The sequence below is a fragment of the Astyanax mexicanus genome, chromosome 8 (assembly GCF_023375975.1).
Source record: "Astyanax mexicanus isolate ESR-SI-001 chromosome 8, AstMex3_surface, whole genome shotgun sequence".
In the NCBI taxonomy this organism is placed as follows: domain Eukaryota; kingdom Metazoa; phylum Chordata; class Actinopteri; order Characiformes; family Acestrorhamphidae; genus Astyanax; species Astyanax mexicanus.
In genome coordinates, this window is record NC_064415.1 from 33,060,712 (window position 1) to 33,083,899 (window position 23,188).

At 43.5% G+C, this 23,188-nt stretch overlaps 56 non-coding genes across 56 annotated transcripts; all 56 read right to left on the bottom strand.

Annotated features, from left to right (window-relative positions):
* Positions 1–52: 52 nt before the first annotated feature.
* Positions 53–125, bottom strand: trnaf-gaa (transfer RNA phenylalanine (anticodon GAA)). Its single transcript has one exon. It is a non-coding gene; the product is annotated as a tRNA-Phe (tRNA).
* A 498-nt stretch (positions 126–623) lies between these two features.
* On the bottom strand, positions 624–695 carry trnaq-cug (transfer RNA glutamine (anticodon CUG)). The gene has a single exon. It is a non-coding gene; the product is annotated as a tRNA-Gln (tRNA).
* Positions 696–795: 100 nt separating this feature from the next.
* Positions 796–868, bottom strand: trnaf-gaa (transfer RNA phenylalanine (anticodon GAA)). The gene has a single exon. It is a non-coding gene; the product is annotated as a tRNA-Phe (tRNA).
* Positions 869–1,367: 499 nt separating this feature from the next.
* Positions 1,368–1,439, bottom strand: trnaq-uug (transfer RNA glutamine (anticodon UUG)). The gene has a single exon. It is a non-coding gene; the product is annotated as a tRNA-Gln (tRNA).
* Positions 1,440–1,539: 100 nt separating this feature from the next.
* trnaf-gaa (transfer RNA phenylalanine (anticodon GAA)) lies at positions 1,540–1,612 on the bottom strand. The gene has a single exon. It is a non-coding gene; the product is annotated as a tRNA-Phe (tRNA).
* A 498-nt stretch (positions 1,613–2,110) lies between these two features.
* trnaq-cug (transfer RNA glutamine (anticodon CUG)) lies at positions 2,111–2,182 on the bottom strand. Its single transcript has one exon. It is a non-coding gene; the product is annotated as a tRNA-Gln (tRNA).
* Positions 2,183–2,282: 100 nt separating this feature from the next.
* trnaf-gaa (transfer RNA phenylalanine (anticodon GAA)) lies at positions 2,283–2,355 on the bottom strand. Its single transcript has one exon. It is a non-coding gene; the product is annotated as a tRNA-Phe (tRNA).
* A 498-nt stretch (positions 2,356–2,853) lies between these two features.
* trnaq-cug (transfer RNA glutamine (anticodon CUG)) lies at positions 2,854–2,925 on the bottom strand. Its single transcript has one exon. It is a non-coding gene; the product is annotated as a tRNA-Gln (tRNA).
* Positions 2,926–3,597: 672 nt separating this feature from the next.
* On the bottom strand, positions 3,598–3,669 carry trnaq-cug (transfer RNA glutamine (anticodon CUG)). The gene has a single exon. It is a non-coding gene; the product is annotated as a tRNA-Gln (tRNA).
* A 100-nt stretch (positions 3,670–3,769) lies between these two features.
* trnaf-gaa (transfer RNA phenylalanine (anticodon GAA)) lies at positions 3,770–3,842 on the bottom strand. Its single transcript has one exon. It is a non-coding gene; the product is annotated as a tRNA-Phe (tRNA).
* A 498-nt stretch (positions 3,843–4,340) lies between these two features.
* On the bottom strand, positions 4,341–4,412 carry trnaq-cug (transfer RNA glutamine (anticodon CUG)). Its single transcript has one exon. It is a non-coding gene; the product is annotated as a tRNA-Gln (tRNA).
* A 100-nt stretch (positions 4,413–4,512) lies between these two features.
* trnaf-gaa (transfer RNA phenylalanine (anticodon GAA)) lies at positions 4,513–4,585 on the bottom strand. The gene has a single exon. It is a non-coding gene; the product is annotated as a tRNA-Phe (tRNA).
* A 499-nt stretch (positions 4,586–5,084) lies between these two features.
* trnaq-cug (transfer RNA glutamine (anticodon CUG)) lies at positions 5,085–5,156 on the bottom strand. Its single transcript has one exon. It is a non-coding gene; the product is annotated as a tRNA-Gln (tRNA).
* A 100-nt stretch (positions 5,157–5,256) lies between these two features.
* Positions 5,257–5,329, bottom strand: trnaf-gaa (transfer RNA phenylalanine (anticodon GAA)). Its single transcript has one exon. It is a non-coding gene; the product is annotated as a tRNA-Phe (tRNA).
* A 499-nt stretch (positions 5,330–5,828) lies between these two features.
* trnaq-uug (transfer RNA glutamine (anticodon UUG)) lies at positions 5,829–5,900 on the bottom strand. The gene has a single exon. It is a non-coding gene; the product is annotated as a tRNA-Gln (tRNA).
* Positions 5,901–6,000: 100 nt separating this feature from the next.
* trnaf-gaa (transfer RNA phenylalanine (anticodon GAA)) lies at positions 6,001–6,073 on the bottom strand. Its single transcript has one exon. It is a non-coding gene; the product is annotated as a tRNA-Phe (tRNA).
* A 498-nt stretch (positions 6,074–6,571) lies between these two features.
* trnaq-cug (transfer RNA glutamine (anticodon CUG)) lies at positions 6,572–6,643 on the bottom strand. Its single transcript has one exon. It is a non-coding gene; the product is annotated as a tRNA-Gln (tRNA).
* Positions 6,644–6,743: 100 nt separating this feature from the next.
* Positions 6,744–6,816, bottom strand: trnaf-gaa (transfer RNA phenylalanine (anticodon GAA)). Its single transcript has one exon. It is a non-coding gene; the product is annotated as a tRNA-Phe (tRNA).
* A 498-nt stretch (positions 6,817–7,314) lies between these two features.
* On the bottom strand, positions 7,315–7,386 carry trnaq-cug (transfer RNA glutamine (anticodon CUG)). The gene has a single exon. It is a non-coding gene; the product is annotated as a tRNA-Gln (tRNA).
* Positions 7,387–7,486: 100 nt separating this feature from the next.
* On the bottom strand, positions 7,487–7,559 carry trnaf-gaa (transfer RNA phenylalanine (anticodon GAA)). Its single transcript has one exon. It is a non-coding gene; the product is annotated as a tRNA-Phe (tRNA).
* A 499-nt stretch (positions 7,560–8,058) lies between these two features.
* On the bottom strand, positions 8,059–8,130 carry trnaq-uug (transfer RNA glutamine (anticodon UUG)). Its single transcript has one exon. It is a non-coding gene; the product is annotated as a tRNA-Gln (tRNA).
* A 100-nt stretch (positions 8,131–8,230) lies between these two features.
* On the bottom strand, positions 8,231–8,303 carry trnaf-gaa (transfer RNA phenylalanine (anticodon GAA)). Its single transcript has one exon. It is a non-coding gene; the product is annotated as a tRNA-Phe (tRNA).
* Positions 8,304–8,802: 499 nt separating this feature from the next.
* trnaq-cug (transfer RNA glutamine (anticodon CUG)) lies at positions 8,803–8,874 on the bottom strand. Its single transcript has one exon. It is a non-coding gene; the product is annotated as a tRNA-Gln (tRNA).
* Positions 8,875–8,974: 100 nt separating this feature from the next.
* Positions 8,975–9,047, bottom strand: trnaf-gaa (transfer RNA phenylalanine (anticodon GAA)). The gene has a single exon. It is a non-coding gene; the product is annotated as a tRNA-Phe (tRNA).
* Positions 9,048–9,546: 499 nt separating this feature from the next.
* trnaq-uug (transfer RNA glutamine (anticodon UUG)) lies at positions 9,547–9,618 on the bottom strand. The gene has a single exon. It is a non-coding gene; the product is annotated as a tRNA-Gln (tRNA).
* A 100-nt stretch (positions 9,619–9,718) lies between these two features.
* Positions 9,719–9,791, bottom strand: trnaf-gaa (transfer RNA phenylalanine (anticodon GAA)). The gene has a single exon. It is a non-coding gene; the product is annotated as a tRNA-Phe (tRNA).
* Positions 9,792–10,290: 499 nt separating this feature from the next.
* On the bottom strand, positions 10,291–10,362 carry trnaq-uug (transfer RNA glutamine (anticodon UUG)). The gene has a single exon. It is a non-coding gene; the product is annotated as a tRNA-Gln (tRNA).
* A 100-nt stretch (positions 10,363–10,462) lies between these two features.
* trnaf-gaa (transfer RNA phenylalanine (anticodon GAA)) lies at positions 10,463–10,535 on the bottom strand. Its single transcript has one exon. It is a non-coding gene; the product is annotated as a tRNA-Phe (tRNA).
* A 499-nt stretch (positions 10,536–11,034) lies between these two features.
* trnaq-cug (transfer RNA glutamine (anticodon CUG)) lies at positions 11,035–11,106 on the bottom strand. Its single transcript has one exon. It is a non-coding gene; the product is annotated as a tRNA-Gln (tRNA).
* Positions 11,107–11,206: 100 nt separating this feature from the next.
* On the bottom strand, positions 11,207–11,279 carry trnaf-gaa (transfer RNA phenylalanine (anticodon GAA)). The gene has a single exon. It is a non-coding gene; the product is annotated as a tRNA-Phe (tRNA).
* A 499-nt stretch (positions 11,280–11,778) lies between these two features.
* trnaq-uug (transfer RNA glutamine (anticodon UUG)) lies at positions 11,779–11,850 on the bottom strand. Its single transcript has one exon. It is a non-coding gene; the product is annotated as a tRNA-Gln (tRNA).
* A 100-nt stretch (positions 11,851–11,950) lies between these two features.
* On the bottom strand, positions 11,951–12,023 carry trnaf-gaa (transfer RNA phenylalanine (anticodon GAA)). Its single transcript has one exon. It is a non-coding gene; the product is annotated as a tRNA-Phe (tRNA).
* Positions 12,024–12,521: 498 nt separating this feature from the next.
* trnaq-cug (transfer RNA glutamine (anticodon CUG)) lies at positions 12,522–12,593 on the bottom strand. Its single transcript has one exon. It is a non-coding gene; the product is annotated as a tRNA-Gln (tRNA).
* A 100-nt stretch (positions 12,594–12,693) lies between these two features.
* Positions 12,694–12,766, bottom strand: trnaf-gaa (transfer RNA phenylalanine (anticodon GAA)). Its single transcript has one exon. It is a non-coding gene; the product is annotated as a tRNA-Phe (tRNA).
* A 498-nt stretch (positions 12,767–13,264) lies between these two features.
* Positions 13,265–13,336, bottom strand: trnaq-cug (transfer RNA glutamine (anticodon CUG)). Its single transcript has one exon. It is a non-coding gene; the product is annotated as a tRNA-Gln (tRNA).
* Positions 13,337–14,008: 672 nt separating this feature from the next.
* trnaq-cug (transfer RNA glutamine (anticodon CUG)) lies at positions 14,009–14,080 on the bottom strand. The gene has a single exon. It is a non-coding gene; the product is annotated as a tRNA-Gln (tRNA).
* A 100-nt stretch (positions 14,081–14,180) lies between these two features.
* trnaf-gaa (transfer RNA phenylalanine (anticodon GAA)) lies at positions 14,181–14,253 on the bottom strand. The gene has a single exon. It is a non-coding gene; the product is annotated as a tRNA-Phe (tRNA).
* A 499-nt stretch (positions 14,254–14,752) lies between these two features.
* trnaq-cug (transfer RNA glutamine (anticodon CUG)) lies at positions 14,753–14,824 on the bottom strand. The gene has a single exon. It is a non-coding gene; the product is annotated as a tRNA-Gln (tRNA).
* Positions 14,825–14,924: 100 nt separating this feature from the next.
* On the bottom strand, positions 14,925–14,997 carry trnaf-gaa (transfer RNA phenylalanine (anticodon GAA)). Its single transcript has one exon. It is a non-coding gene; the product is annotated as a tRNA-Phe (tRNA).
* A 499-nt stretch (positions 14,998–15,496) lies between these two features.
* trnaq-cug (transfer RNA glutamine (anticodon CUG)) lies at positions 15,497–15,568 on the bottom strand. The gene has a single exon. It is a non-coding gene; the product is annotated as a tRNA-Gln (tRNA).
* A 671-nt stretch (positions 15,569–16,239) lies between these two features.
* On the bottom strand, positions 16,240–16,311 carry trnaq-cug (transfer RNA glutamine (anticodon CUG)). The gene has a single exon. It is a non-coding gene; the product is annotated as a tRNA-Gln (tRNA).
* A 672-nt stretch (positions 16,312–16,983) lies between these two features.
* On the bottom strand, positions 16,984–17,055 carry trnaq-cug (transfer RNA glutamine (anticodon CUG)). Its single transcript has one exon. It is a non-coding gene; the product is annotated as a tRNA-Gln (tRNA).
* Positions 17,056–17,155: 100 nt separating this feature from the next.
* On the bottom strand, positions 17,156–17,228 carry trnaf-gaa (transfer RNA phenylalanine (anticodon GAA)). Its single transcript has one exon. It is a non-coding gene; the product is annotated as a tRNA-Phe (tRNA).
* A 499-nt stretch (positions 17,229–17,727) lies between these two features.
* Positions 17,728–17,799, bottom strand: trnaq-uug (transfer RNA glutamine (anticodon UUG)). Its single transcript has one exon. It is a non-coding gene; the product is annotated as a tRNA-Gln (tRNA).
* Positions 17,800–17,899: 100 nt separating this feature from the next.
* On the bottom strand, positions 17,900–17,972 carry trnaf-gaa (transfer RNA phenylalanine (anticodon GAA)). The gene has a single exon. It is a non-coding gene; the product is annotated as a tRNA-Phe (tRNA).
* Positions 17,973–18,470: 498 nt separating this feature from the next.
* On the bottom strand, positions 18,471–18,542 carry trnaq-cug (transfer RNA glutamine (anticodon CUG)). The gene has a single exon. It is a non-coding gene; the product is annotated as a tRNA-Gln (tRNA).
* Positions 18,543–19,214: 672 nt separating this feature from the next.
* Positions 19,215–19,286, bottom strand: trnaq-cug (transfer RNA glutamine (anticodon CUG)). Its single transcript has one exon. It is a non-coding gene; the product is annotated as a tRNA-Gln (tRNA).
* Positions 19,287–19,386: 100 nt separating this feature from the next.
* trnaf-gaa (transfer RNA phenylalanine (anticodon GAA)) lies at positions 19,387–19,459 on the bottom strand. The gene has a single exon. It is a non-coding gene; the product is annotated as a tRNA-Phe (tRNA).
* Positions 19,460–19,958: 499 nt separating this feature from the next.
* trnaq-cug (transfer RNA glutamine (anticodon CUG)) lies at positions 19,959–20,030 on the bottom strand. The gene has a single exon. It is a non-coding gene; the product is annotated as a tRNA-Gln (tRNA).
* A 671-nt stretch (positions 20,031–20,701) lies between these two features.
* On the bottom strand, positions 20,702–20,773 carry trnaq-cug (transfer RNA glutamine (anticodon CUG)). The gene has a single exon. It is a non-coding gene; the product is annotated as a tRNA-Gln (tRNA).
* A 100-nt stretch (positions 20,774–20,873) lies between these two features.
* trnaf-aaa (transfer RNA phenylalanine (anticodon AAA)) lies at positions 20,874–20,946 on the bottom strand. The gene has a single exon. It is a non-coding gene; the product is annotated as a tRNA-Phe (tRNA).
* A 498-nt stretch (positions 20,947–21,444) lies between these two features.
* trnaq-cug (transfer RNA glutamine (anticodon CUG)) lies at positions 21,445–21,516 on the bottom strand. The gene has a single exon. It is a non-coding gene; the product is annotated as a tRNA-Gln (tRNA).
* A 672-nt stretch (positions 21,517–22,188) lies between these two features.
* Positions 22,189–22,260, bottom strand: trnaq-cug (transfer RNA glutamine (anticodon CUG)). Its single transcript has one exon. It is a non-coding gene; the product is annotated as a tRNA-Gln (tRNA).
* A 100-nt stretch (positions 22,261–22,360) lies between these two features.
* On the bottom strand, positions 22,361–22,433 carry trnaf-gaa (transfer RNA phenylalanine (anticodon GAA)). The gene has a single exon. It is a non-coding gene; the product is annotated as a tRNA-Phe (tRNA).
* A 499-nt stretch (positions 22,434–22,932) lies between these two features.
* Positions 22,933–23,004, bottom strand: trnaq-cug (transfer RNA glutamine (anticodon CUG)). The gene has a single exon. It is a non-coding gene; the product is annotated as a tRNA-Gln (tRNA).
* A 100-nt stretch (positions 23,005–23,104) lies between these two features.
* Positions 23,105–23,177, bottom strand: trnaf-gaa (transfer RNA phenylalanine (anticodon GAA)). Its single transcript has one exon. It is a non-coding gene; the product is annotated as a tRNA-Phe (tRNA).
* Positions 23,178–23,188: the final 11 nt, after the last annotated feature.

The window sequence follows — 23,188 nt, forward strand, 5'->3', positions numbered from 1 at the left end:
AAGCTGATTAGAAACACAACATCAACAAGCACAAAGAAGACCCTCAGTGTTCTGCCGAAACCCGGGATCGAACCAGGGACCTTTAGATCTTCAGTCTAACGCTCTCCCAACTGAGCAATTTCGGCAGCACACAGAGGAAACCTCACGCTGTATCACCTGTCTGTCCATGTTCAGTTAAGCTAGCAAACTCCAACAAAAACCTTGCAACAACTTAATGTGTCTTTCTTGGGTGACAAGCTATGTGGAAGGCTATGCTTTGCCTTTGAAAAAGGATAACTTTCTCCCCGTCGGGAAATCTAACCCCGGGCTTCCGCGTGACAGGCGGAGATTCTGTCCACTATACTAACGAGGAGCACAGAACGATACTGTGTACTCCAAAAAACGTGATTTACTAAACCACTTGTTAGGTTTCACCACTCTCTGCAGTGGTTTCGTCTTTGAAACAGAGCATTTTCCTTACCACACAGTGACGGCACAGGATCTAGAGTTCTTTTACAAGGCTTCATTTGAGGCAGTGTTCATGAAAAACGATGGATGTATTTCAACACTCTACAGAATCTTTAGGTAGGCGATGTGTTATTTTGCCCTGTTTTCTCAAATTAATTGTATTTTGAAGGAAAACAAGGTTCCACCGAGATTTGAACTCGGATCACTGGATTCAGAGTCCAGAGTGCTAACCATTACACCATGGAACCCACGTCAAAAGCTTACCTTGAAGATTTCTTATAAACTTATCATGTCAAAAGCTGATTAGAAACACATCGTCAACAAGCACAAAGAAGACCCTTAGTGTTCTGCCAAAACCCGGGATCGAACCAGGGACCTTTAGATCTTCAGTCTAACGCTCTCCCAACTGAGCTATTTCGGCAGCACAAAGAAGAAACCTCACGCTGCATCACCTGTCTGTCCATGTTCAGTTAAGCTAGCAAACTCCAACAAAAACCTTGCAACAACTTAATGTGTCTTTCTTGGGTGACAAGCTATGTGGAAGGCTATGCTTTGCCTTTGAAAAAGGATAACTTTCTCCCCGTCGGGAAATCTAACCCCGGGCTTCCGTGTGACAGGCGGAGATTCTGTCCACTATACTAACGAGGAGCACAGAACGCTTCTGTGTACTCCAAAAAAACGTGATTTACTGAACCACTTGTTTGGCTTCACCACTCTCTGCAAGAGTTTCGTCTTTGAAACAGAGCATTTTCCCTACCACACAGTGACGGTACAGGATCTAGAGTTCTTTTACAAGGCTTCATTTGAGGCAGTGTTCATGAAAAACGATGGATGTATTTCACCACTCTACAGACTCTTTAGGTAGGCGATGTGTTATTTTGCCCTGTTTTCTCAAATTAATTGTATTTTGAAGGAAAACAAGGTTCCACCGAGATTTGAACTCGGATCACTGGATTCAAAGTCCAGAGTGCTAACCATTACACCATGGAACCCACGTCAAAAGCTTACCTTGAAGATTTCTTATAAACTTATCATGTCAACAGCTGATTAGAAACACATCGTCAACAAGCACAAAGAAGACCCTCAGTGTTCTGCCGAAACCCGGGATCGAACCAGGGACCTTTAGATCTTCAGTCTAACGCTCTCCCAACTGAGCTATTTCGGCAGCACAAAGAAGAAACCTCACACTGCATCACCTGTCTGTCCATGTTCAGTTAAGCTAGCAAGCTCCAACAAAATCCTTGCAACAACTTAATGTGTCTTTCTTGGGTAGAAAGCTATGTGGAAGGCTATGCTTTGCCTTTGAAAAAGAAAAACTTTCTCCCCGTCGGGGAATCGAACCCCGGTCTTCCGCGTGACAGGCGGAGATACTGTCCACTATACTAACGAGGAGCACAGAACGATACTGTGTACTCCAAAAAACGTGATTTACTAAACCACTTGTTAGGTTTCACCACTCTCTGCAGTGGTTTCGTCTTTGAAACAGAGCATTTTCCTTACCACACAGTAACGGCACAGGATCTAGAGTTCTTTTACAAGGCTTCATTTGAGGCAGTGTTCATGAAAAACCATGGATGTATTTCAGCACTCTACAGAATCTTTAGGTAGGCGATGTGTTATTTTGCCCTGTTTTCTCAAATTAATTGTATTTTGAAGGAAAACAAGGTTCCACCGAGATTTGAACTCGGATCACTGGATTCAGAGTCCAGAGTGCTAACCATTACACCATGGAACCCACATCGAAAGCTTACCTTGAAGATTTCTTATAAACTTATCATGTCAATAGCTGATTAGAAACACAACGTCAACAAGCACAAAGAACACCCTCAGTGTTCTGCCGAAACCCGGGATCGAACCAGGGACCTTTAGATCTTCAGTCTAACGCTCTCCCAACTGAGCTATTTCGGCAGCACACAGAGGAAACCTCACGCTGTATCACCTGTCTGTCCATGTTCAGTTAAGCTAGCAAACTCCAACAAAAACCTTGCAACAACTTAATGTGTCTTTCTTGGGTGACAAGCTATGTGGAAGGCTATGCTTTGCCTTTGAAAAAGAATAACTTTCTCCACGTCGGGGAATCGAACCCCGGTCATCCGCGTGACAGGTGGAGATACTGTCCACTATACTAACGAGGAGCACAGAACGATACTGTGTACTCCAAAAAACGTGATTTACTAAACCACTTGTTAGGTTTCACCACTCTCTGCAGTGGTTTCGTCTTTGAAACAGAGCATTTTCCTTACCACACAGTGACGGCACAGGATCTAGAGTTCTTTTACAAGGCTTCATTTGAGGCAGTGTTCATGAAAAACGATGGATGTATTTCAACACTCTACATAATCTTTAGGTAGGCGATGTGTTATTTTGCCCTGTTTTCTCAAATTAACTGTATTTTGAAGGAAAACAAGGTTCCACCGAGATTTGAACTCAGATCGCTGGATTCAGAGTCCAGAGTGCTAACCATTACACCATGGAACCCACGTCGAAAACTTACCTTGAAGATTTCTTATAAACTTATCATGTCAATAGCTGATTAGAAGCACAACGTCAACAAGCACAAAGAACACCCTCAGTGTTCTGCCGAAACCCGGGATCGAACCAGGGACCTTTAGATCTTCAGTCTAACACTCTCCCAACTGAGCTATTTCGCCAGCACACAGAGGAAACCTCACGCTGCATCACCTGTCTGTCCATGTTCAGTTAAGCTAGCAAGCTCCAACAAAAACCTTGCAACAACTTAATGTGTCTTTCTTGGGTGACAAGCTATGTGGAAGGCTATGCTTTGCCTTTGAAAAAGGATAACTTTCTCCCCGTCGGGAAATCTAACCCCGGGCTTCCGCGTGAAAGGCGGAGATTCTGTCCACTATACTAACGAGGAGCACAGAACGCTTCTGTGTACTCCAAAAAAACGTGATTTACTGAACCACTTGTTTGGCTTCACCACTCTCTGCAAGAGTTTCGTCTTTGAAACAGAGCATTTTCCCTACCACACAGTGACGGTACAGGATCTAGAGTTCTTTTACAAGGCTTCATTTGAGGCAGTGTTCATGAAAAACGATGGATGTATTTCACCACTCTACAGACTCTTTAGGTAGGCGATGTGTTATTTTGCCCTGTTTTCTCAAATTAATTGTATTTTGAAGGAAAACAAGGTTCCACCGAGATTTGAACTCGGATCTCTGGATTCAGAGTCCAGAGTGCTAACCATTACACCATGGAACCCACATTGAAAGCTTACCTTGAAGATTTCTTATAAACTTATCATGTCAAAAGCTGATTAGAAACACATCGTCAACAAGCACAAAGAAGACCCTCAGTGTTCTGCCAAAACCCGGGATCGAACCAGGGACCTTTAGATCTTCAGTCTAACGCTCTCCCAACTGAGCTATTTCGGCAGCACAAAGAAGAAACCTCACGCTGCATCACCTGTCTGTCCATGTTCAGTTAAGCTAGCAAGCTCCAACAAAATCCTTGCAACAACTTAATGTGTCTTTCTTGGGTAGAAAGCTATGTGGAAGGCTATGCTTTGCCTTTGAAAAAGAAAAACTTTCTCCCCGTCGGGGAATCGAACCCCGGTCTTCCGCGTGACAGGCGGAGATACTGTCCACTATACTAACGAGGAGCACAGAACGATACTGTGTACTCCAAAAAACGTGATTTACTAAACCACTTGTTAGGTTTCACCACTCTCTGCAGTGGTTTCGTCTTTGAAACAGAGCATTTTCCTTACCACACAGTAACGGCACAGGATCTAGAGTTCTTTTACAAGGCTTCATTTGAGGCAGTGTTCATGAAAAACCATGGATGTATTTCAACACTCTACAGAATCTTTAGGTAGGCGATGTGTTATTTTGCCCTGTTTTCTCAAATTAATTGTATTTTGAAGGAAAACAAGGTTCCACCGAGATTTGAACTCGGATCACTGGATTCAGGGTCCAGAGTGCTAACCATTACACCATGGAACCCACGTCAAAAGCTTACCTTGAAGATTTCTTATAAACTTATCTTGTCAAAAGCTGATTAGAAACACATCGTCAACAAGCACAAAGAAGACCCTCAGTGTTCTGCCAAAACCCGGGATCGAACCAGGGACCTTTAGATCTTCAGTCTAACGCTCTCCCAACTGAGCTATTTCGGCAGCACAAAGAAGAAACCTCACGCTGCATCACCTGTCTGTCCATGTTCAGTTAAGCTAGCAAACTCCAACAAAAACCTTGCAACAACTTAATGTGTCTTTCTTGGGTGACAAGCTATGTGGAAGGCTATGCTTTGCCTTTGAAAAAGGATAACTTTCTCCCCGTCGGGAAATCTAACCCCGGGCTTCCGTGTGACAGGCGGAGATTCTGTCCACTATACTAACGAGGAGCATAGAACACTTCTGTGTACTCCAAAAAAACGTGATTTACTGAACCACTTGTTTGGCTTCACCACTCTCTGCAAGAGTTTCGTCTTTGAAACAGAGCATTTTCCCTACCACACAGTGACGGTACAGGATCTAGAGTTCTTTTACAAGGCTTCATTTGAGGCAGTGTTCATGAAAAACAATGGATGTATTTCACCACTCTACAGACTCTTTAGGTAGGTGATGTGTTATTTTGCCCTGTTTTCTCAAATTAATTGTATTTTGAAGGAAAACAAGGTTCCACCGAGATTTGAACTCGGATCGCTGGATTCAGAGTCCAGAGTGCTAACCATTACACCATGGAACCCACGTCAAAAGCTTACCTTGAAGATTTCTTATAAACTAACCATGTCAATAGCTGATTAGAAACACGACGTCAACAAGCACAAAGAACACCCTCAGTGTTCTGCCGAAACCCGGGATCGAACCAGGGACCTTTAGATCTTCAGTCTAACGCTCTCCCAACTGAGCTATTTCGGCAGCACACAGAGGAAACCTCACGCTGCATAACCTGTCTGTCCATGTTCAGTTAAGCTAGCAAACTCCAACAAAAACCTTGCAACAACTTAATGTGTCTTTCTTGGGTGACAAGCTATGTGGAAGGCTATGCTTTGCCTTTGAAAAAGGATAACTTTCTCCCCGTCGGGAAATCTAACCCCGGGCTTCCGCGTGACAGGCGGAGATTCTGTCCACTATACTAACGAGGAGCACAGAACGCTTCTGTGTACTCCAAAAAAACGTGATTTACTGAACCACTTGTTTGGCTTCACCACTCTCTGCAAGAGTTTCGTCTTTGAAACAGAGCATTTTCCCTACCACACAGTGACGGTACAGGATCTAGAGTTCTTTTACAAGGCTTCATTTGAGGCAGTGTTCATGAAAAACGATGGATGTATTTCACCACTCTACAGACTCTTTAGGTAGGCGATGTGTTATTTTGCCCTGTTTTCTCAAATTAATTGTATTTTGAAGGAAAACAAGGTTCCACCGAGATTTGAACTCGGATCACTGGATTCAAAGTCCAGAGTGCTAACCATTACACCATGGAACCCACGTCAAAAGCTTACCTTGAAGATTTCTTATAAACTTATCATGTCAAAAACTGATTAGAAACACATCGTCAACAAGCACAAAGAAGACCCTCAGTGTTCTGCCAAAACCCGGGATCGAACCAGGGACCTTTAGATCTTCAGTCTAACGCTCTCCCAACTGAGCTATTTCGGCAGCACAAAGAAGAAACCTCACGCTGCATCACCTGTCTGTCCATGTTCAGTTAAGCTAGCAAGCTCCAACAAAATCCTTGCAACAACTTAATGTGTCTTTCTTCGGTAGAAAGCTATGTGGAAGGCTATGCTTTGCCTTTGAAAAAGAAAAACTTTCTCCCCGTCGGGGAATCGAACCCCGGTCTTCCGCGTGACAGGCGGAGATACTGTCCACTATACTAACGAGGAGCACAGAACGATACTGTGTACTCCAAAAAACGTGATTTACTAAACCACTTGTTAGGTTTCACCACTCTCTGCAGTGGTTTCGTCTTTGAAACAGAGCATTTTCCTTACCACACAGTAACGGCACAGGATCTAGAGTTCTTTTACAAGGCTTCATTTGAGGCAGTGTTCATGAAAAACCATGGATGTATTTCAACACTCTACAGAATCTTTAGGTAGGCGATGTGTTATTTTGCCCTGTTTTCTCAAATTAATTGTATTTTGAAGGAAAACAAGGTTCCACCGAGATTTGAACTGGGATCACTGGATTCAGAGTCCAGAGTGCTAACCATTACACCATGGAACCCACATCGAAAGCTTACCTTGAAGATTTCTTATAAACTTATCATGTCAATAGCTGATTAGAAACACAACGTCAACAAGCACAAAGAACACCCTCAGTGTTCTGCCGAAACCCGGGATCGAACCAGGGACCTTTAGATCTTCAGTCTAACGCTCTCCCAACTGAGCTATTTCGGCAGCACAAAGAAGAAACCTCACGCTGCATCACCTGTCTGTCCATGTTCAGTTAAGCTAGCAAACTCCAACAAAAACCTTGCAACAACTTAATGTGTCTTTCTTGGGTGACAAGCTATGTGGAAGGCTATGCTTTGCCTTTGAAAAAGAATAACTTTCTCCACGTCGGGGAATCGAACCCCGGTCTTCCGCGTGACAGGTGGAGATACTGTCCACTATACTAACGAGGAGCACAGAACGATACTGTGTACTCCAAAAAACGTGATTTACTAAACCACTTGTTAGGTTTCACCACTCTCTGCAGTGGTTTCGTCTTTGAAACAGAGCATTTTCCTTACCACACAGTGACGGCACAGGATCTAGAGTTCTTTTACAAGGCTTCATTTGAGGCAGTGTTCATGAAAAACGATGGATGTATTTCAACACTCTACAGAATCTTTAGGTAGGCGATGTGTTATTTTGCCCTGTTTTCTCAAATTAACTGTATTTTGAAGGAAAACAAGGTTCCACCGAGATTTGAACTCAGATCGCTGGATTCAGAGTCCAGAGTGCTAACCATTACACCATGGAACCCACGTCGAAAGCTTACCTTGAAGATTTCTTATAAACTTATCATGTCAATAGCTGATTAGAAGCACAACGTCAACAAGCACAAAGAACACCCTCAGTGTTCTGCCGAAACCCGGGATCGAACCAGGGACCTTTAGATCTTCAGTCTAACACTCTCCCAACTGAGCTATTTCGGCAGCACAAAGAAGAAACCTCACGCTGCATCACCTGTCTGTCCATGTTCAGTTAAGCTAGCAAACTCCAACAAAAACCTTGCAACAACTTAATGTGTCTTTCTTGGGTGACAAGCTATGTGGAAGGCTATGCTTTGCCTTTGAAAAAGGATAACTTTCTCCCCGTCGGGAAATCTAACCCCGGGCTTCCGTGTGACAGGCGGAGATTCTGTCCACTATACTAACGAGGAGCACAGAACGCTTCTGTGTACTCCAAAAAAATGTGATTTACTGAACCACTTGTTTGGCTTCACCACTCTCTGCAAGAGTTTCGTCTTTGAAACAGAGCATTTTCCCTACCACACAGTGACGGTACAGGATCTAGAGTTCTTTTACAAGGCTTCATTTGAGGCAGTGTTCATGAAAAACGATGGATGTATTTCACCACTCTACAGACTCTTTAGGTAGGCGATGTGTTATTTTGCCCTGTTTTCTCAAATTAATTGTATTTTGAAGGAAAACAAGGTTCCACCGAGATTTGAACTCGGATCACTGGATTCAAAGTCCAGAGTGCTAACCATTACACCATGGAACCCACGTCAAAAGCTTACCTTGAAGATTTCTTATAAACTTATCATGTCAATAGCTGATTAGAAACACAACGTCAACAAGCACAAAGAACACCCTCAGTGTTCTGCCGAAACCCGGGATCGAACCAGGGACCTTTAGATCTTCAGTCTAACGCTCTCCCAACTGAGCTATTTCGGCAGCACAAAGAAGAAACCTCACGCTGCATCACCTGTCTGTCCATGTTCAGTTAAGCTAGCAAGCTCCAACAAAATCCTTGCAACAACTTAATGTGTCTTTCTTGGGTAGAAAGCTATGTGGAAGGCTATGCTTTGCCTTTGAAAAAGAATAACTTTCTCCCCGTCGGGGAAACGAACCCCAGTCTTCCGCGTGACAGGCGGAGATACTGTCCACTATACTAACGAGGAGCACAGAACACTTCTGTGTACTCCAAAAAAACGTGATTTACTGAACCACTTGTTTGGCTTCACCACTCTCTGCAAGAGTTTCGTCTTTGAAACAGAGCATTTTCCCTACCACACAGTGACGGTACAGGATCTAGAGTTCTTTTACAAGGCTTCATTTGAGGCAGTGTTCATGAAAAACAATGGATGTATTTCACCACTCTACAGACTCTTTAGGTAGGTGATGTGTTATTTTGCCCTGTTTTCTCAAATTAATTGTATTTTGAAGGAAAACAAGGTTCCACCGAGATTTGAACTCGGATCGCTGGATTCAGAGTCCAGAGTGCTAACCATTACACCATGGAACCCACGTCAAAAGCTTACCTTGAAGATTTCTTATAAACTTATCATGTCAATAGCTGATTAGAAACACGACGTCAACAAGCACAAAGAACACCCTCAGTGTTCTGCCGAAACCCGGGATCGAACCAGGGACCTTTAGATCTTCAGTCTAACGCTCTCCCAACTGAGCTATTTCGGCAGCAGACAGAGGGAACCTCACGCTGCATAACCTGTCTGTCCATGTTCAGTTAAGCTAGCAAACTCCAACAAAAACCTTGCAACAACTTAATGTGTCTTTCTTGGGTGACAAGCTATGTGGAAGGCTATGCTTTGCCTTTGAAAAAGGATAACTTTCTCCCCGTCGGGAAATCTAACCCCGGGCTTCCGCGTGACAGGCGGAGATTCTGTCCACTATACTAACGAGGAGCACAGAACGATACTGTGTACTCCAAAAAAACGTGATTTACTAAACCACTTGTTAGGTTTCACCACTCTCTGCAAGAGTTTCGTCTTTGAAACAGAGCGTTTTCCCTACCACACAGTGACGGTACAGGATCTAGAGTTCTTTTACAAGGCTTCATTTGAGGCAGTGTTCATGAAAAACGATGGATGTATTTCACCACTCTACAGACTCTTTAGGTAGGCGATGTGTTATTTTGCCCTGTTTTCTCAAATTAATTGTATTTTGAAGGAAAACAAGGTTCCACCGAGATTTGAACTCGGATCACTGGATTCAAAGTCCAGAGTGCTAACCATTACACCATGGAACCCACGTCAAAAGCTTACCTTGAAGATTTCTTATAAACTTATCATGTCAAAAACTGATTAGAAACACATCGTCAACAAGCACAAAGAAGACCCTCAGTGTTCTGCCGAAACCCGGGATCGAACCAGGGACCTTTAGATCTTCAGTCTAACGCTCTCCCAACTGAGCTATTTCGGCAGCACAAAGAAGAAACCTCACGCTGCATCACCTGTCTGTCCATGTTCAGTTAAGCTAGCAAACTCCAACAAAAACCTTGCAACAACTTAATGTGTCTTTCTTGGGTAGAAAGCTATGTGGAAGGCTATGCTTTGCCTTTGAAAAAGGATAACTTTCTCCCCGTCGGGAAATCTAACCCCGGGCTTCCGTGTGACAGGCGGAGATTCTGTCCACTATACTAACGAGGAGCACAGAACGCTTCTGTGTACTCCAAAAAAACGTGATTTACTGAACCACTTGTTTGGCTTCACCACTCTCTGCAAGAGTTTCGTCTTTGAAACAGAGCATTTTCCCTACCACACAGTGACGGTACAGGATCTAGAGTTCTTTTACAAGGCTTCATTTGAGGCAGTGTTCATGAAAAACCATGGATGTATTTCAACACTCTACAGACTCTTTAGGTAGGCGATGTGTTATTTTGCCCTGTTTTCTCAAATTAATTGTATTTTGAAGGAAAACAAGGTTCCACCGAGATTTGAACTCGGATCACTGGATTCAAAGTCCAGAGTGCTAACCATTACACCATGGAACCCACGTCAAAAGCTTACCTTGAAGATTTCTTATAAACTTATCATGTCAAAAGCTGATTAGAAACACATCGTCAACAAGCACAAAGAAGACCCTCAGTGTTCTGCCGAAACCCGGGATCGAACCAGGGACCTTTAGATCTTCAGTCTAACGCTCTCCCAACTGAGCTATTTCGGCAGCACAAAGAAGAAACCTCACGCTGCATCACCTGTCTGTCCATGTTCAGTTAAGCTAGCAAGCTCCAACAAAATCCTTGCAACAACTTAATGTGTCTTTCTTGGGTAGAAAGCTATGTGGAAGGCTATGCTTTGCCTTTGAAAAAGAATAACTTTCTCCCCGTCGGGGAAACGAACCCCAGTCTTCCGCGTGACAGGCAGAGATACTGTCCACTATACTAACGAGGAGCACAGAACACTTCTGTGTACTCCAAAAAAACGTGATTTACTGAACCACTTGTTTGGCTTCACCACTCTCTGCAAGAGTTTCGTCTTTGAAACAGAGCATTTTCCCTACCACACAGTGACGGTACAGGATCTAGAGTTCTTTTACAAGGCTTCATTTGAGGCAGTGTTCATGAAAAACAATGGATGTATTTCACCACTCTACAGACTCTTTAGGTAGGTGATGTGTTATTTTGCCCTGTTTTCTCAAATTAATTGTATTTTGAAGGAAAACAAGGTTCCACCGAGATTTGAACTCGGATCGCTGGATTCAGAGTCCAGAGTGCTAACCATTACACCATGGAACCCACGTCAAAAGCTTACCTTGAAGATTTCTTATAAACTTATCATGTCAATAGCTGATTAGAAACACGACGTCAACAAGCACAAAGAACACCCTCAGTGTTCTGCCGAAACCCGGGATCGAACCAGGGACCTTTAGATCTTCAGTCTAACGCTCTCCCAACTGAGCTATTTCGGCAGCACACAGAGGAAACCTCACGCTGCATAACCTGTCTGTCCATGTTCAGTTAAGCTAGCAAACTCCAACAAAAACCTTGCAACAACTTAATGTGTCTTTCTTGGGTGACAAGCTATGTGGAAGGCTATGCTTTGCCTTTGAAAAAGGATAACTTTCTCCCCGTCGGGAAATCTAACCCCGGGCTTCCGCGTGACAGGCAGAGATTCTGTCCACTATACTAACGAGGAGCACAGAACGCTTCTGTGTACTCCAAAAAAACGTGATTTACTGAACCACTTGTTTGGCTTCACCACTCTCTGCAAGAGTTTCGTCTTTGAAACAGAGCATTTTCCCTACCACACAGTGACGGTACAGGATCTAGAGTTCTTTTACAAGGCTTCATTTGAGGCAGTGTTCATGAAAAACGATGGATGTATTTCACCACTCTACAGACTCTTTAGGTAGGCGATGTGTTATTTTGCCCTGTTTTCTCAAATTAATTGTATTTTGAAGGAAAACAAGGTTCCACCGAGATTTGAACTCGGATCACTGGATTCAAAGTCCAGAGTGCTAACCATTACACCATGGAACCCACGTCAAAAGCTTACCTTGAAGATTTCTTATAAACTTATCATGTCAAAAACTGATTAGAAACACATCGTCAACAAGCACAAAGAAGACCCTCAGTGTTCTGCCGAAACCCGGGATCGAACCAGGGACCTTTAGATCTTCAGTCTAACGCTCTCCCAACTGAGCTATTTCGGCAGCACAAAGAAGAAACCTCACGCTGCATCACCTGTCTGTCCATGTTCAGTTAAGCTAGCAAGCTCCAACAAAATCCTTGCTACAACTTAATGTGTCTTTCTTGGGTAGAAAGCTATGTGGAAGGCTATGCTTTGCCTTTGAAAAAGAAAAACTTTCTCCCCGTCGGGGAATCGAACCCCGGTCTTCCGCGTGACAGGCGGAGATACTGTCCACTATACTAACGAGGAGCACAGAACGATACTGTGTACTCCAAAAAACGTGATTTACTAAACCACTTGTTAGGTTTCACCACTCTCTGCAGTGGTTTCGTCTTTGAAACAGAGCATTTTCCTTACCACACAGTAACGGCACAGGATCTAGAGTTCTTTTACAAGGCTTCATTTGAGGCAGTGTTCATGAAAAACCATGGATGTATTTCAACACTCTACAGAATCTTTAGGTAGGCGATGTGTTATTTTGCCCTGTTTTCTCAAATTAATTGTATTTTGAAGGAAAACAAGGTTCCACCGAGATTTGAACTCGGATCACTGGATTCAGAGTCCAGAGTGCTAACCATTACACCATGGAACCCACATCGAAAGCTTACCTTGAAGATTTCTTATAAACTTATCATGTCAATAGCTGATTAGAAACACAACGTCAACAAGCACAAAGAACACCCTCAGTGTTCTGCCGAAACCCGGGATCGAACCAGGGACCTTTAGATCTTCAGTCTAACGCTCTCCCAACTGAGCTATTTCGGCAGCACACAGAGGAAACCTCACGCTGTATCACCTGTCTGTCCATGTTCAGTTAAGCTAGCAAACTCCAACAAAAACCTTGCAACAACTTAATGTGTCTTTCTTGGGTGACAAGCTATGTGGAAGGCTATGCTTTGCCTTTGAAAAAGAATAACTTTCTCCACGTCGGGGAATCGAACCCCGGTCTTCCGCGTGACAGGTGTAGATACTGTCCACTATACTAACGAGGAGCACAGAACGATACTGTGTACTCCAAAAAACGTGATTTACTAAACCACTTGTTAGGTTTCACCACTCTCTGCAGTGGTTTCGTCTTTGAAACAGAGCATTTTCCTTACCACACAGTGACGGCACAGGATCTAGAGTTCTTTTACAAGGCTTCATTTGAGGCAGTGTTCATGAAAAACGATGGATGTATTTCAACACTCTACAGAATCTTTAGGTAGGCGATGTGTTATTTTGCCCTGTTTTCTCAAATTAACTGTATTTTGAAGGAAAACAAGGTTCCACCGAGATTTGAACTCAGATCGCTGGATTCAGAGTCCAGAGTGCTAACCATTACACCATGGAACCCACGTCGAAAGCTTACCTTGAAGATTTCTTATAAACTTATCATGTCAATAGCTGATTAGAAGCACAACGTCAACAAGCACAAAGTACACCCTCAGTGTTCTGCCGAAACCCGGGATCGAACCAGGGACCTTTAGATCTTCAGTCTAACACTCTCCCAACTGAGCTATTTCGCCAGCACACAGAGGAAACCTCACGCTGCATCACCTGTCTGTCCATGTTCAGTTAAGCTAGCAAGCTCCAACAAAAACCTTGCAACAACTTAATGTGTCTTTCTTGGGTGACAAGCTATGTGGAAGGCTATGCTTTGCCTTTGAAAAAGGATAACTTTCTCCCCGTCGGGAAATCTAACCCCGGGCTTCCGCGTGAAAGTCGGAGATTCTGTCCACTATACTAACGAGGAGCACAGAACGCTTCTGTGTACTCCAAAAAAACGTGATTTACTGAACCACTTGTTTGGCTTCACCACTCTCTGCAAGAGTTTCGTCTTTGAAACAGAGCATTTTCCCTACCACACAGTGACGGTACAGGATCTAGAGTTCTTTTACAAGGCTTCATTTGAGGCAGTGTTCATGAAAAACGATGGATGTATTTCACCACTCTACAGACTCTTTAGGTAGGCGATGTGTTATTTTGCCCTGTTTTCTCAAATTAATTGTATTTTGAAGGAAAACAAGGTTCCACCGAGATTTGAACTCGGATCACTGGATTCAGAGTCCAGAGTGCTAACCATTACACCATGGAACCCACATTGAAAGCTTACCTTGAAGATTTCTTATAAACTTATCATGTCAAAAGCTGATTAGAAACACAACATCAACAAGCACAAAGAAGACCCTCAGTGTTCTGCCGAAACCCGGGATCGAACCAGGGACCTTTAGATCTTCAGTCTAACGCTCTCCCAACTGAGCTATTTCGGCAGCACACAGAGGAAACCTCACGCTGTATCACCTGTCTGTCCATGTTCAGTTAAGCTAGCAAACTCCAACAAAAACCTTGCAACAACTTAATGTGTCTTTCTTGGGTGACAAGCTATGTGGAAGGCTATGCTTTGCCTTTGAAAAAGGATAACTTTCTCCCCGTCGGGAAATCTAACCCCGGGCTTCCGCGTGACAGGCGGAGATTCTGTCCACTATACTAACGAGGAGCACAGAACACTTCTGTGTACTCCAAAAAAACGTGATTTACTGAACCACTTGTTTGGCTTCACCACTCTCTGCAAGAGTTTCGTCTTTGAAACAGAGCATTTTCCCTACCACACAGTGACGGTACTGGATCTAGAGTTCTTTTACAAGGCTTCATTTGAGGCAGTGTTCATGAAAAACAATGGATGTATTTCACCACTCTACAGACTCTTTAGGTAGGTGATGTGTTATTTTGCCCTGTTTTCTCAAATTAATTGTATTTTGAAGGAAAACAAGGTTCCACCGAGATTTGAACTCGGATCGCTGGATTCAGAGTCCAGAGTGCTAACCATTACACCATGGAACCCACGTCAAAAGCTTACCTTGAAGATTTCTTATAAACTTATCATGTCAAAAGCTGATTAGAAACACATCGTCAACAAGCACAAAGAAGACCCTCAGTGTTCTGCCGAAACCCGGGATCGAACCAGGGACCTTTAGATCTTCAGTCTAACGCTCTCCCAACTGAGCTATTTCGGCAGCACACAGAGGAAACCTCACGCTGCATCACCTGTCTGTCCATGTTCAGTTAAGCTAGCAAGCTCCAACAAAATCCTTGCAACAACTTAATGTGTCTTTCTTGGGTGGAAAGCTATGTGGAAGGCTATGCTTTGCCTTTGAAAAATAATAACTTTCTCCCCATCGGGGAATCGAACCCCCGGTCTTCCACGTGACAGGCGGAGATACTGTCCACTATACTAACGAGGAGCACAGAACGGTACTGTGTACTCCAAAAAACGTGATTTACTAAACCACTTGTTAGGTTTCACCACTCTCTGCAGTGGTTTCGTCTTTGAAACAGAGCATTTTCCTTACCACACAGTGACGGCACAGGATCTAGAGTTCTTTTACAAGGCTTCATTTGAGGCAGTGTTCATGAAAAACGATGGATGTATTTCAACACTCTACAGAATCTTTAGGTAGGCGATGTGTTATTTTGCCCTGTTTTCTCAAATTAATTGTATTTTGAAGGAAAACAAGGTTCCACCGAGATTTGAACTCGGATTACTGGATTCAGAGTCCAGAGTGCTAACCATTACACCATGGAACCCACGTCAAAAGCTTACCTTGAAGATTTCTTATAAACTTATCATGTCAAAAGCTGATTAGAAACACATCGTCAACAAGCACAAAGAAGACCCTCAGTGTTCTGCCAAAACCCGGGATCGAACCAGGGACCTTTAGATCTTCAGTCTAACGCTCTCCCAACTGAGCTATTTCTGCAGCACAAAGAAGAAACCTCACGCTGCATCACCTGTCTGTCCATGTTCAGTTAAGCTAGCAAGCTCCAACAAAATCCTTGCAACAACTTAATGTGTCTTTCTTGGGTAGAAAGCTATGTGGAAGGCTATGCTTTGCCTTTGAAAAAGAATAACTTTCTCCCAGTCGGGGACTCGAACCCCGGTCTTCCGCGTGACAAGCGGAGATACTGTCCACTATACTAACGAGGAGCACAGAACGATACTGTGTACTCCAAAAAACGTGATTTACTAAACCACTTGTTAGGTTTCACCACTCTCTGCAGTGGTTTCGTCTTTGAAACAGAGCATTTCCCTTACCACACAGTGACGGCACAGGATCTAGAGTTCTTTTACAAGGCTTCATTTGAGGCAGTGTTCATGAAAAACGATGGATGTATTTCAACACTCTACAGAATCTTTAGGTAGGCGATGTGTTATTTTGCCCTGTTTTCTCAAATTAACTGTATTTTGAAGGAAAACAAGGTTCCACCGAGATTTGAACTCAGATCGCTGGATTCAGAGTCCAGAGTGCTAACCATTACACCATGGAACCCACGTCGAAAGCTTACCTTGAAGATTTCTTATAAACTTATCATGTCAATAGCTGATTAGAAACACAACATCAACAAGCACAAAGAACACCCTCAGTGTTCTGCCGAAACCCGGGATCGAACCAGGGACCTTTCGATCTTCAGTCTAACACTCTCCCAACTGAGCTCTTTCGCCAGCACACAGAGGAAACCTCACGCTGCATCACCTGTCTGTCCATGTTCAGTTAAGCTAGCAAACTCCAACAAAAACCTTGCAACAACTTAATGTGTCTTTCTTGGGTGACAAGCTATGTGGAAGGCTATGCTTTGCCTTTGAAAAAGAATAACTTTCTCCCCGTCGGGGAAACGAACCCCGGTCTTCCGCGTGACAGGTGGAGATACTGTCCACTATACTAACGAGGAGCACAGAACACTTCTGTGTACTCCAAAAAAACGTGATTTACTGAACCACTTGTTTGGCTTCACCACTCTCTGCAAGAGTTTCGTCTTTGAAACAGAGCATTTTCCCTACCACACAGTGACGGTACAGGATCTAGAATTCTTTTACAAGGCTTCATTTGAGGCAGTGTTCATGAAAAACAATGGATGTATTTCACCACTCTACAGACTCTTTAGGTAGGTGATGTGTTATTTTGCCCTGTTTTCTCAAATTAATTGTATTTTGAAGGAAAACAAGGTTCCACCGAGATTTGAACTCGGATCGCTGGATTCAGAGTCCAGAGTGCTAACCATTACACCATGGAACCCACGTCAAAAGCTTACCTTGAAGATTTCTTATAAACTTATCATGTCAATAGCTGATTAGAAACACGACGTCAACAAGCACAAAGAACACCCTCAGTGTTCTGCCGAAACCCGGGATCGAACCAGGGACCTTTAGATCTTCAGTCTAACGCTCTCCCAACTGAGCTATTTCGGCAGCACACAGAGGAAACCTCACGCTGCATAACCTGTCTGTCCATGTTCAGTTAAGCTAGCAAACTCCAACAAAAACCTTGCAACAACTTAATGTGTCTTTCTTGGGTGACAAGCTATGTGGAAGGCTATGCTTTGCCTTTGAAAAAGGATAACTTTCTCCCCGTCGGGAAATCTAACCCTGGGCTTCCGCGTGACAGGCGGAGATTCTGTCCACTATACTAACGAGGAGCACAGAACACTTCTGTGTACTCCAAAAAAACGTGATTTACTGAACCACTTGTTTGGCTTCACCACTCTCTGCAAGAGTTTCGTCTTTGAAACAGAGCATTTTCCCTACCACACAGTGACGGTACAGGATCTAGAGTTCTTTTACAAGGCTTCATTTGAGGCAGTGTTCATGAAAAACGATGGATGTATTTCACCACTCTACAGACTCTTTAGGTAGGCGATGTGTTATTTTGCCCTGTTTTCTCAAATTAATTGTATTTTGAAGGAAAACAAGGTTCCACCGAGATTTGAACTCGGATCACTGGATTCAAAGTCCAGAGTGCTAACCATTACACCATGGAACCCACGTCAAAAGCTTACCTTGAAGATTTCTTATAAACTTATCATGTCAAAAGCTGATTAGAAACACATCGTCAACAAGCACAAAGAAGACCCTCAGTGTTCTGCCGAAACCCGGGATCGAACCAGGGACCTTTAGATCTTCAGTCTAACGCTCTCCCAACTGAGCTATTTCGGCAGCACAAAGAAGAAACCTCACGCTGCATCACCTGTCTGTCCATGTTCAGTTAAGCTAGCAAGCTCCAACAAAATCCTTGCAACAACTTAATGTGTCTTTCTTGGGTAGAAAGCTATGTGGAAGGCTATGCTTTGCCTTTGAAAAAGAAAAACTTTCTCCCCGTCGGGGAATCGAACCCCGGTCTTCCGCGTGACAGGCGGAGATACTGTCCACTATACTAACGAGGAGCACAGAAGGATACTGTGTACTCCAAAAAACGTGATTTACTAAACCACTTGTTAGGTTTCACCACTCTCTGCAGTGGTTTCTTCTTTGAAACAGAGCATTTTCCTTACCACACAGTAACGGCACAGGATCTAGAGTTCTTTTACAAGGCTTCATTTGAGGCAGTGTTCATGAAAAACCATGGATGTATTTCAACACTCTACAGAATCTTTAGGTAGGCGATGTGTTATTTTGCCCTGTTTTCTCAAATTAATTGTATTTTGAAGGAAAACAAGGTTCCACCGAGATATGAACTCGGATCACTGGATTCAGAGTCCAGAGTGCTAACCATTACACCATGGAACCCACATCGAAAGCTTACCTTGAAGATTTCTTATAAACTTATCATGTCAATAGCTGATTAGAAACACAACGTCAACAAGCACAAAGAACACCCTCAGTGTTCTGCCGAAACCCGGGATCGAACCAGGGACCTTTAGATCTTCAGTCTAACACTCTCCCAACTGAGCTATTTCGCCAGCACACAGAGGAAACCTCACGCTGCATCACCTGTCTGTCCATGTTCAGTTAAGCTAGCAAGCTCCAACAAAAACCTTGCAACAACTTAATGTGTCTTTCTTGGGTGACAAGCTATGTGGAAGGCTATGCTTTGCCTTTGAAAAAGGATAACTTTCTCCCCGCCGGGAAATCTAACCCCGGGCTTCCGCGTGAAAGGCGGAGATTCTGTCCACTATACTAACGAGGAGCACAGAACGCTTCTGTGTACTCCAAAAAAACGTGATTTACTGAACCACTTGTTTGGCTTCACCACTCTCTGCAAGAGTTTCGTCTTTGAAACAGAGCATTTTCCCTACCACACAGTGACGGTACAGGATCTAGAGTTCTTTTACAAGGCTTCATTTGAGGCAGTGTTCATGAAAAACGATGGATGTATTTCACCACTCTACAGACTCTTTAGGTAGGCGATGTGTTATTTTGCCCTGTTTTCTCAAATTAATTGTATTTTGAAGGAAAACAAGGTTCCACCGAGATTTGAACTCGGATCACTGGATTCAGAGTCCAGAGTGCTAACCATTACACCATGGAACCCACGTCAAAAGCTTACCTTGAAGATTTCTTATAAACTTATCATGTCAAAAGCTGATTAGAAACACATCGTCAACAAGCACAAAGAAGACCCTCAGTGTTCTGCCGAAACCCGGGATCGAACCAGGGACCTTTAGATCTTCAGTCTAACGCTCTCCCAACTGAGCTATTTCGGCAGCACACAGAGGAAACCTCACGCTGCATCACCTGTCTGTCCATGTTCAGTTAAGCTAGCAAGCTCCAACAAAATCCTTGCAACAACTTAATGTGTCTTTCTTGGGTGGAAAGCTATGTGGAAGGCTATGCTTTGCCTTTGAAAAATAATAACTTTCTCCCCATTGGGGAATCGAACCCCCGGTCTTCCACGTGACAGGCGGAGATACTGTCCACTATACTAACGAGGAGCACAGAACGATACTGTGTACTCCAAAAAACGTGATTTACTAAACCACTTGTTAGGTTTCACCACTCTCTGCAAGAGTTTCGTCTTTGAAACAGAGCATTTTCCCTACCACACAGTGACGGTACAGGATCTAGAGTTCTTTTACAAGGCTTCATTTGAGGCAGTGTTCATGAAAAACAATGGATGTATTTCACCACTCTACAGACTCTTTAGGTAGGTGATGTGTGATTTTGCCCTGTTTTCTCAAATTAACTGTATTTTCAAGGAAAACAAGGTTCCACCGAGATTTGAACTCAGATCGCTGGATTCAGAGTTCAGAGTGCTAACCATTACACCATGGAACCCACGTCGAAAGCTTACCTTGAAGATTTCTTATAAACTTATCATGTCAATAGCTGATTAGAAACACAACGTCAACAAGCACAAAGAACACCCTCAGTGTTCTGCCGAAACCCGGGATCGAACCAGGGACCTTTAGATTTTCAGTCTAACACTCTCCCAACTGAGCTATTTCGCCAGCACACAGAGGAAACCTCACGCTGCATCACCTGTCTGTCCATGTTCAGTTAAGCTAGCAAGCTCCAACAAAATCCTTGCAACAACTTAATGTGTCTTTCTTGGGTAGAAAGCTATGTGGAAGGCTATGCTTTGCCTTTGAAAAAGAATAACTTTCTCCCCGTCGGGGAAACGAACCCCGGTCTTCCGCGTGACAGGCGGAGATACTGTCCACTATACTAACGAGAAGCACAGAACGATACTGTGTACTCCAAAAAACGTGATTTACTGAACCACTTGTTTGGCTTCACCACTCTCTGCAAGAGTTTCGTCTTTGAAACAGAGCATTTTCCCTACCACACAGTGACGGTACAGGATCCAGAGTTCTTTTACAAGGCTTCATTTGAGGCAGTGTTCATGAAAAACAATGGATGTATTTCACCACTCTACAGACTCTTTAGGTGGTTGATGTGTTATTTTGCCCTGTTTTCTCAAATTAACTGTATTTTGAAGGAAAACAAGGTTCCACCGAGATTTGAACTCGGATCGCTGGATTCAGAGTCCAGAGTGCTAACCATTACACCATGGAACCCACGTCAAAAGCTTACCTTGAAGATTTCTTATAAACTTATCATGTCAAAAGCTGGTTAGAAACACAACGTCAACAAGCACAAAGAAGACCCTCAGTGTTCTGCCGAAACCCGGGATCGAACCAGGGACCTTTAGATCTTTAGTCTAACGCTCTCCCAACTGAGCTATTTCGGCAGCACAAAGAAGAAACCTCACGCTGCATCACCTGTCTGTCCATGTTCAGTTAAGCTAGCAAGCTCCAACAAAATCCTTGCAACAACTTAATGTGTCTTTCTTGGGTAGAAAGCTATGTGGAAGGCTATGCTTTGCCTTTGAAAAAGAATAACTTTCTCCCAGTCGGGGAATCGAACCCCGGTCTTCCGCGTGACAAGCGGAGATACTGTCCACTATACTAACGAGGAGCACAGAACGATACTGTGTACTCCAAAAAACGTGATTTACTAAACCACTTGTTAGGTTTCACCACTCTCTGCAGTGGTTTCGTCTTTGAAACAGAGCATTTCCCTTACCACACAGTGACGGCACAGGATCTAGAGTTCTTTTACAAGGCTTCATTTGAGGCAGTGTTCATGAAAAACGATGGATGTATTTCAACACTCTACAGAATCTTTAGGTAGGCGATGTGTTATTTTGCCCTGTTTTCTCAAATTAACTGTATTTTGAAGGAAAACAAGGTTCTACCGAGATTTGAACTCAGATCGCTGGATTCAGAGTCCAGAGTGCTAACCATTACACCATGGAACCCACGTCGAAAGCTTACCTTGAAGATTTCTTATAAACTTATCATGTCAATAGCTGATTAGAAACACAACATCAACAAGCACAAAGAACACCCTCAGTGTTCTGCCGAAACCCGGGATCGAACCAGGGACCTTTCGATCTTCAGTCTAACACTCTCCCAACTGAGCTATTTCGCCAGCACACAGAGGAAACCTCACGCTGCATCACCTGTCTGTCCATGTTCAGTTAAGCTAGCAAACTCCAACAAAAACCTTGCAACAACTTAATGTGTCTTTCTTGGGTGACAAGCTATGTGGAAGGCTATGCTTTGCCTTTGAAAAAGAATAACTTTCTCCCCGTCGGGGAAACGAACCCCGGTCTTCCGCGTGACAGGTGGAGATACTGTCCACTATACTAACGAGGAGCACAGAACACTTCTGTGTACTCCAAAAAAACGTGATTTACTGAACCACTTGTTTGGCTTCACCACTCTCTGCAAGAGTTTCGTCTTTGAAACAGAGCATTTTCCCTACCACACAGTGACGGTACAGGATCTAGAGTTCTTTTACAAGGCTTCATTTGAGGCAGTGTTCATGAAAAACAATGGATGTATTTCACCACTCTACAGACTCTTTAGGTAGGTGATGTGTTATTTTGCCCTGTTTTCTCAAATTAATTGTATTTTGAAGGAAAACAAGGTTCCACCGAGATTTGAACTCGGATCGCTGGATTCAGAGTCCAGAGTGCTAACCATTACACCATGGAACCCACGTCAAAAGCTTACCTTGAAGATTTCTTATAAACTTATCATGTCAATAGCTGATTAGAAACACGACGTCAACAAGCACAAAGAACACCCTCAGTGTTCTGCCGAAACCCGGGATCGAACCAGGGACCTTTAGATCTTCAGTCTAACGCTCTCCCAACTGAGCTATTTCGGCAGCACACAGAGGAAACCTCACGCTGCATAACCTGTCTGTCCATGTTCAGTTAAGCTAGCAAACTCCAACAAAAACCTTGCAACAACTTAATGTGTCTTTCTTGGGTGACAAGCTATGTGGAAGGCTATGCTTTGCCTTTGAAAAAGGATAACTTTCTCCCCGTCGGGAAATCTAACCCCGGGCTTCCGCGTGACAGGCGGAGATTCTGTCCACTATACTAACGAGGAGCACAGAACGCTTCTGTGTACTCCAAAAAAACGTGATTTACTGAACCACTTGTTTGGCTTCACCACTCTCTGCAAGAGTTTCGTCTTTGAAACAGAGCATTTTCCCTACCACACAGTGACGGTACAGGATCTAGAGTTCTTTTACAAGGCTTCATTTGAGGCAGTGTTCATGAAAAACGATGGATGTATTTCACCACTCTACAGACTCTTTAGGTAGGTGATGTGTTATTTTGCCCTGTTTTCTCAAATTAATTGTATTTTGAAGGAAAACAAGGTTCCACCGAGATTTGAACTCGGATCGCTGGATTCAGAGTCCAGAGTGCTAACCATTACACCATGGAACCCACGTCAAAAGCTTACCTTGAAGATTTCTTATAAACTTATCATGTCAAAAGCTGATTAGAAACACATCGTCAACAAGCACAAGGAAGACCCTCAGCGTTCTGCCGAAACCCGGGATCGAACCAGGGACCTTTAGATCTTCAGTCTAACGCTCTCCCAACTGAGCTATTTCGGCAGCACACAGAG